The sequence below is a fragment of the Vombatus ursinus genome, unplaced genomic scaffold, assembly GCF_900497805.2.
Source record: "Vombatus ursinus unplaced genomic scaffold, bare-nosed wombat genome assembly UNPS02014798.1, whole genome shotgun sequence".
NCBI classification, from domain to species: domain Eukaryota; kingdom Metazoa; phylum Chordata; class Mammalia; order Diprotodontia; family Vombatidae; genus Vombatus; species Vombatus ursinus.
In genome coordinates, this window is record NW_020954576.1 from 78,728,142 (window position 1) to 78,737,080 (window position 8,939).

General features: G+C 44.8%; 1 protein-coding gene across 2 annotated transcripts in view; it reads right to left on the reverse strand.

Annotated features, from left to right (window-relative positions):
• The window catches only part of LOC114049713 (atypical kinase COQ8A, mitochondrial-like), a 76,386-nt gene extending 68,147 nt beyond the window's left edge, over positions 1-8,239 (reverse strand). Inside the window, exon 1 of one of the 2 annotated variants that reach the window (XM_027871077.1) lies at positions 8,104-8,239. The gene's annotated coding sequence lies outside the window, so the exon portion shown is untranslated. Of the gene's footprint in view, positions 1-7,665; positions 7,875-8,103 lie in introns of those variants that run through there. The other variant, XM_027871079.1, reaches the window with a different exon arrangement.
• Between the last annotated feature and the right edge of the window lie 700 nt (positions 8,240-8,939).

An 8,939-nucleotide genomic window follows, 5' to 3' on the forward strand; every position in this document is an offset into this window, starting at 1 on the left:
TTCATACCTTCACCCTCCTTTGAGCTAGGAAAGATGCCAATGGGAAAACCTGCCAAGAAGCAACCAATTTCTAGTGTTAACAACACCCTCTTTGGATTTTAACTTTAAACGACTTGAACATTTCAAAGGAATTTCTCAAACCAAAAAATAAAACTTGAAGGGCAAGGAGAAGGTCAATCAGCCACCTCCTGGATAACAGAATAAAAATCAATGCATGCTCTGCATAAAAGAAGGCAGGGCATTAGAAAAGTAAAAACTGTAAAAATTTGAGTGTGCAAAGAAGTACAATACCCTTTGCATACATGTGTGCTAATCTTCCCTCACCTCCACAGGGAAAGAAGGAAGAGGAGCTATTCAGGGTTAAATAAACAGCAATTCTCAAAGTAGGGTCTCAGGGACCCCTTTCAGGGTGTCTCTGCAGGGTCAAAACTATTTTCATAATAACACTAAGATTTTACTTCCATTTTTCACTCTCATTCTCTTCTGAGCGCAGGGTGGAGTATTCCAGAAGCTTATATGTGAATTAAAGATTGATCTGCAAACATGAACACTGAGTTAATATCTCATCTGCAGAACCGTACTTTTGCCTTATAAATGAACAAGTTTATAGATGTGGTCAGACTTGCTGTTTTGCTTATATTCCTATAACAGCACAGATCTCCTTTTATGTGAATGCTCGGCAGCAATTAAAGTAGTGCTGAAACATTAAAAGCACTGAATAACTCTTTTGAATTTGATGGTTTACTCTGAAATAACAGTATTAACATTTGCACTCATGGTGCAAAAGCAATTTGCAATTTACATTTGCCTCTTTTCTCACTAAATTTTTTAAAAATATGGTTATTTTTCTTATAAAATGTTATTTATGTTAATATGTAATAAGTTTGTATTTTTAAATGAATTAATATTTCAAAATTTTTTATCAGTTTTAATTGCTAATGCACTAAGTATTGATAGAGACAACCCTCATAAACAAAAGCTCTTTGAGGTCTTCAATGATTTTTAAGAGTGTAAGGGACCACAAAGTTTTGAGTGCAACTGTGCTACAGAGTAATTATTTTAATCATAAGCATGATGACCTTGGCCTCTAAGGAAATACAAACGTACAAGACTAGAATTTGGGAGAGAGGGTTAGGGTGACCCCAATTCTAACAAAACCAAAGGAATTATGCCCTATGTATACAGTCCTCCAGAATGCAACGGTAGATAGGTTTAGAGCTAGGATAAGAGCCCAGGCTGACAGCTGGAAAGAACGATGGGATAGCCAATGCAGGAGAACTGGTGAGAGAGCAGACAGGGGATGACAACAACTCAGAGCTGAAGGGCCAGGAGTGGGCAAGCAATGAGTCAAACTCCACCAGGCCCCTGTGCCAAGTGATAAAATGAAATGCCAAAGAGGCACAACTGACCACAGACTATTCTGAGATATTCAGCTTTCCGGTCAATCGCAACCCATGTGCTGCTTAAGGTCTCCTCTCAGAAGCAGAGGGAAAGCTCTCCATACCTACCCAATCCCCATCCATTCTCTCTCATCATGCCTCTACACTCACAGCCAGTCTCCAGCCAAACACAAACAGCTTAGGCTCCCCTGCCTCTGCATGGCCAACCCGCCATTTGCACCAGCACTTTCCATCTACAATGTCCTCCCTGCCAAATCTCTCTCTTGGAATCTGACCCATCCTTCAAGGCCCAATTCTAACTCCTTTCTCCTGAAAGCCTTCCCTGATCATCCCCCCCATCTAGAAGAGAATAAATGAACCACCAATCAGAACCAATCAATTCTGAGAATTACGATGGTGCTTTTAAGAGTTCTTTTTGAGGGCTGGAAGCACCTAGACCAAGTCTAACCTTGCAGTTTTTTGAGGTTTCGATCAGGCCACTTCAATGAAGGAGCTAAGGATGATTTCCCTGTACTTTAACATGAGGTCACGTGTAGCACGGCAGAGTAGGGTAATGGCTACAGCTCTGGTCTCAGAGTCAGCAAGACCTAGGTTTAAATCCCACCTCTGACAGAGACTGGCTTGTGTCCCTGGTCAAGTCACTCAACCTTTAGCACCTTCAGGCAACTCTCCAAGACTCTTTGTTGCAGGGCAGATGAGAAAAGAAGTTCATTACAGGGAAATCACAGGTTTGGTTAAAAAAAAAAAAGTATAGAGTATGAGAAAAACAAGATATAAATATATTCTTCTCGAGTCCTCTGATATGTCCCGCTATGCGGTAGAGCAGGTGGGAAAAAATACTCCATTCTCCATTATCTGAAATAAAGAACTTTCATACAGGGCAGTTTGGTGGTGTAGTGGATAGACTGCAAGGCCTTGAGTCAAGGTGACTTGAGTTCAAATCCAGCCTCAAACACTTACTAGTTGTGTGACCTTGGGCAAGTCACTTAACCCTGTTTGCCTGTTCCCTCACCTGTAAAATGATCTGTAGAAGAAAACAGCAAACCACTCCAGTATCTTTGCCAAGAAAAGCCCAAATAGGGTCACGAAGAGTCAGACACAACTCAAGCCACTCAAAGAGAAATACATGGATGTGGCTAAATATATACCTCGACTTTACATTTTATAAGCCTGGATCACAGAGCTAGAATAGTGCTTTGCACTCTGGAAGATGATTAATGAAAAAATATCTGTTGACTGATGGACAGACACTTATCAGGCCCATTTTAGGCTTAGAGAAATCCCGAATCTAGGCTCTCCTAGCAAATGTTGTATTTTAAGAGAAATATCATCATGTAAAGCAACTAGATGCCCTACAGGCGGGTGCTTAGTCTTAATTCTGTACATAGAGAAAGAATTAGGGTAGCTCCTTCAGCCCTCTACACTCATTCCCCTCCACCTCTCCCTGGGAGAAGTGCTTTCTGAAGTTCTTGAGTGGTATTTTAGAGGCACATTGGCACTCTTCTCAGGGACTACAATCCAATCAAGACACCTCTAACAGCACATGGCTCTTATTTCAGCTGGCAACAAAAGTGACTCCACGGTTCAGGCTCTCTGTGTAAAGTTATTCTGCTATGTCTGGAGTGTCCCAATAATAGATCCTCCGACAGCAAGCCCCCACCCTGGAGGCAAGAGCCCTCAACCCTCTCCTCTCCTAGTTCTTATGTGGACAACTGCAGCTGCTCAAGAATGGAGCATCCAACTAACCTGATACCCTCACATGAAAACCCTTAATAAACCGTGAAAGGATAAATAAGCTCTAAGGAATCTGAGGATAGTGTATGGGGTGGTATTTTTTCTTGCACAAGCATGGCATAACTATGCCCTTTTATCTTATGAGTGCTAGTTACTGTGGTGATGGTGGTGGGGTGATGATGGTGGTGGTGGTGATGATGATGATGATGATGATGATGATAAAAAAAAAAAAACACTGAGGCCCAGAGAAGAGAAATAAAGAGCCAAATCAGGAGCTGACTCCAAATCTCTTCTTCCCACTAGCCCACAATCTACATCAGCCATAAGCATCAGGTTGTCTGGACTTCATGTGCCACCATCCAGCCCCAATGAACTCCTGACAAGCTACGCTCATGGGAGTATAGAAGTAGTACAGATTTTCTTCTGACTGACCTTGGCTTTGGAAAACTCATTCAGGCCCTTGCCCTCTTCAGACAAAGCCTCCCACAGCAATCCCACCAACAGAGAGCCAGAAGGTAGAAGGAAGTAAGGGATAAGACTCCAGAGCCAAGATGGCTAATCCATTTATAGATAACTGAGAGATAACAGGATATTTAAACACCTAATACTACCCACTTGACCCTGTTCACATATATTCTGTCCCGTAGCAGTGAGTGTTACTACTGTAATACCCCTTGGGAGAGAGAGCAGTTATGTATTACTTTGATATATAGAATTCACCCAAAGGGAAGAGAACAGTCTTGCTCAATAAAAACTTAATTTTTTTTTTACTTTGGTTTCTACTGACAAGTACAGGCATACTTGAAACAAACAAAAAAGGAGAGATTTTCATGACAGTACACTACCCCTCCCCACCAAAGGATGTGCACGCTGACTTTCCCCAAAGGAGTGTCCACACTGTCCTCCACATTGTGATCTCTCCTGACCTTCCTTACTCTGTACATAATACAGATATGTTGATATTATTGTTGTCTTCAGCTACAGAAGGGCAGCTAACATAGTTGGCACCTAGTTCTTTTGGTTCTCCTTTCTTCCCTCTATGCCATTCAAATCTTCCCAGGCTTCCCTGAATCAATAAAGATAGAACGAATCCTCCTACTTATCACAGCTGGAGAACATTGGTCACTTATCACAAATACAAAACTCTGTAAAAGAAATTCAACAACCCCCCTATCCTTATTCTTCCCATTTAGGACACCCAGGAAACCTGATGAAGACTGCCCATCCTCCCAAACATAGAAACGATGCTCCTTTCCCTATGGGCCAACCCCTAAGTTAGTTAATATGCCAGGGTACCTATCCTCCTCAGAGCAACAGCATCTTCATTACTGGGGGGGACATTCACCCTGTGCCAGAGAACCCTGGGAAAGCCTCAAAATATGCCTGTTTCATTGGCTACAATAACATAAGCAAAACCAACACTAAAAGGCAGATGAACTCAGACTAACTTGTAAGGATCAATATCTAGACCCAGGGGAACAGATGAAAAACTACACTTCTCTCATCTCAGAGATGTGAAGACTGACTACTGGCCCTATCTTGCTTACACAGTCAGATGCTGTGTCAACTGGTTTGTCTTAATTGTTTTTCTTGGTTACAAGGAAGGAAATACTGGGGCAGAAAAAGCAAAAAGCCATCAGCAAAGCTTTTTTAAAAAGGTCCTTTTGACAGCAGCAGCCATTTCCCTACTCCTACTGGCTGGGTAGCCAGTGAGGCAAAAATAAAACTATAGTTGGGTTACTTTAAGCCCCAGAAAGAGAACTGGTCTACCATTTGCACAGTACAGTCAGGTGATCAAAACCCTACATTGCTTTCACCCACTTCACCAGGTGCAAAGTCACAGCTGTAACCTAAGCCTGAAGTCCCACCCAAAGGCACTTTCCAGACATTTCCAGACTACAGAGGTCAAAACCTAATCCTCTCATCTTTCTTTCATTCTCTTCTGCTAGCCTCCACTACTCCTTGGAAAGGTTCCTTGAAGGCTTGAGAAAAAGCATTGTATTTGATTAGAGAAATACAAATTAACAACTCAGGTACCACATCCCACCTATCGGATTGACTAACATGACAAAACAGGAAAATGATAAATGCTGAAGATGATGTGGGAAAACTGGGACACTAATGCACTGTTGGGGGAGTTGTGAACTGATCCAATCATTCTGGACAGCATCTGAACTATGCCCAAAGGGCTATAAAACTGCATACCCTTTGCAGTTTTACCACTGCTAGGTCTATATCCCAAAGGGATCATAAAAAAGGGAAAAGGACTCACGCATACAAAAATATTTATAGCAGCTCTTTTTGTGGTAGCAAAGAATTGGAAATTAAGGGGATGCCCATCAATTGGGGAATGGCTGAACAAGTTATGGTATATGACTATAATGGAATACTATTGTGCTATAAGAAATGATGAGCAGGCAGATTTCAGAAAAACCTGGAAAGACTTACATGAACTCATGCTGAGTGAAGTGAGCAGAATCAGGAGAACACTGTACACAGTAACAGCCACAATGGGCAATGACTAACTTTAATAGACTTAGCTCTTCTCAGCAATGCAATGATCTAAGACAATTCCAAAAGACTCATGACGGAAAATACTATCCACATCCAGAGAAAGAACTATGAAGTCTGAATGCAGATGGAAGCATATTTTCTTTTTTTGTTTTTTTCTTTATCATAGTTTTCCCCTTTTGTTCTAATTCTTCTTTCATAATATGACTAATGTGGAAATATGTTTAATATGATTGTACATGTATAGCCTATATCAAATTGCATGCCATCTTGAGAACGGTAGGGAGGATGAAGGGGGAAAAATTTAGAACAAAACCTTATAAAAGTGAATGTTGAAAACTTTAAATAAATAAATTTATTTATTTTTTAAAAGAGAATCAATAAAACATTTTTTGGGGGGAAGGCTAGGCAATGGGGTTAAGTGATTTGTCCAGGGTCACACAGTAAGTGTCAAGTGTCTGAGGCCAAATTTGAACTCAAGTCCTCCCCCACTCCTGGGCCTGTGCTCTATCACCTAGCTGCCCCTTCCACTGTTCTTTACACATTCAATCTCTACAACAAGAATTATTATACATACCTAGCTGCCCCAAAACATTTACTTTAGAAAGAAAAAAAATTGTAAAGTAGAATAGCATGACAGAAGAAAGAACAGTAGATTTGGGAATCAGGGTACCTGGGTTCAGATCCCAGCTCTGCCACTTACTACTTGTGTACCCCAGCCATGTCAATTAAATCCTCTGGGGTTAAGCTTCCTCTTTTGCAAAATAAGAGAGACAGACTACAATAGGGGTTGCTAACCCGAGTTCCATGAACTTTTTTTTTTATATTTTTGGTAACTATTTTGATACAACTGGTTTCCTTTTTTATGTTATGAAATTTATTTTAAATATTTTAAAACACACTTGTATTTTAAATATTTGAAATGTTAAATATTTAAAATCATACTCTGAGAGTTGATCTACAGGCTTCACCAGACTGCCCAGGAGGTCCATGACACACATGCACACAAAAAAGATTAAGAAGCACTGGACTAGATGAAATCCCTTCTATCTATAAATCCATGAACCTAAGTGGGTACAAGGACAATGGACCTTCTCACTTATCTTGTAGGATACACAAGGGAGGGTAAGTCAATAATAAAAATAACTGTGTCTACTGTTTAATTTTTTTCTCCTATTTCTTAAGACTTAGCTTAAGTGTTCTAGGCTCTGGGCTTGACCAGTGAGGAGTCATTCGTCTCCACAGCCACCCTGCTGTCCCTCCTCTCCAAGAAGGGACATTCTGCCACAGTCTCTGAGTAAGTCTCTCAATCCCCTACCAGCTCAGTCTGTCCTTTTACAGCACAACAACCAGCAGGTTGGCATGAATGCATTTTCAAGTCCTCTGGCAAAAAAGAAGCCGTGACATTCACTCTTTCCCAGTTCTTCAACCATGCATTTTAGGGGCAGCTCGATGGCCCAGTGGATAAAACAAATAAACAAAAAAAAGCAAGCACTTAAATATACATATTTATGTAGATCCTCAAAGCATGCTTTTCCCGCACAAAAACCCTGTGAGGTAGGCAGTGCAAGCATTTCCACTTTACAGGTGAGTAAACTGCAGCTAAGAGATTACACATCCTGCCCAGGGTTACAACAACTAGTAAGCGTAGGAGCGAGTATTCTCCTTATTCCAAATTCTGGGACCAGTTCTCAGACCACAGAAGACTAGTCTTCTGGGAGGGTCCAAGATCCAGATCCTAAGGAGAGGAAAGGGGCACACAAAACCTTCACCCTCATCTAGGTCTACGGGGGCGAGGAGTGCCAACTGCCAGGCGTGCCCTCCTGCCAGAAATCTGAGGGCAGGATGGCCTGGCAAAGCTAGCTGTGGAGGTGCGGACGAGGCATGGGCATGGCTCAAGCGTGGAGGGCAGCTCCCACCTCCACCAGGCATTACCAGGTCGAAGAGAAAAGATGAGAACTATTTTTCCCCCCCGAGAGCCTCTTCCTCCCGGGCTCGCCCACCCGGGGCTGGGCTTCACCTGTTCAAACTCGACAGGGCGCCTCTCAGAAGGGACTGAAGGTCAGAGGCTAGAGCCTGGGCCTGGGACCAGAGAGCTCAAGAGGAAAGCGGAATTCGTAAAGGGCAGCGGGGAACCGCACCCCCAGGCACTGGCCACGGAGGTGCGGGGGAGGAACGAGGAACGACTGCACTTGGTCATCAACTTGGGCTGCAGCGCGGTGTCTCCAGGCGTTCCAGGGTCGGGGCTCGGGCACCTGACGACTGCCAGCCTCGCGGACGAGACCCACCGGGGGCCCCCGGGGAAGGAAGCAGCAGCGGCAGCCGGATCCTAGGCACCAAGAGGGGACGGATGCCGGGAGGGGCGCGGAGGCTGCGGAGGCTGCGGCTGCGGTTGCGGCGGGGGCTCTCCTTTCCCTGCAGCGGTGCATGCAGCAAGCGCACGGGGCTGCAGCCTTACCTGGGATTGGGGAGGTCAGCAGCCCGCCTCCGCCTCCTGCAGCCCCGCACCTGCCTGCGCACACCCTTCCTCCCACTCAGCACTGTGGATCCAGCACGCGCTCAGGAGTATGTTTACCAACTCTCCAGCAGCGCCGCGCGAGACCCTGGGACGGCCGTAAGCACCGCCCCTCCGGGTCGCTCCGATTGGCGGCGCCACTTCCTCCTTCGGAACATGGACCCGGGCAGCCGCACGCGCCCGGAGCGTAGAGGAAGCTGCGAGCCACGAGCCGCGAGCAGTGCGCCGAGCCCGGGCTTCTGGCTCCTGGGCCAATCAGGAGCGAGAACTGAGAGACGCAAGGCCAATGGGAGGCAGCTCTTCTTGGGCCACTCCTAGCCCCTTCCCCACGCTCCACGCTCCTTGCTCCTCCCTCTTCACGCCTCCCTCCTCGGCCTGTAAATATAGTTAGGCCGTTTGCATTGTGCAAGGGTTGGGCCCGTCCTTGCGGGGCCGGGGGGTGGGGCATTTCTCTCGCGGCCTACGGCCTGTGCTGTTGATGTCTTCGCGGGAAATGTTGCAAACCGCCTCGCTTATCATGCCACTTAGGGCCAGGCCTCAGGGAAGGGGGGAGGAGAAAAAAATAAAAGAGATATGGCAACTCCCGGGGAGCTGGAGCCGGGAATCAATCTCTCCCTCAATCTGTCTCTCTCTCTGTCTTTATCTCTCTCTCTGCCTTTATCTCTTTCTCGGTCTCTCAATTTCTGTCTCTCAATCTCTTTCCTTCTCTCAATCTGTCTCTCACTGTCTCTGTCTCTCGGTCTCTGTCTATGTCTCTGTCACTCAGTCTCTTTGTCTTT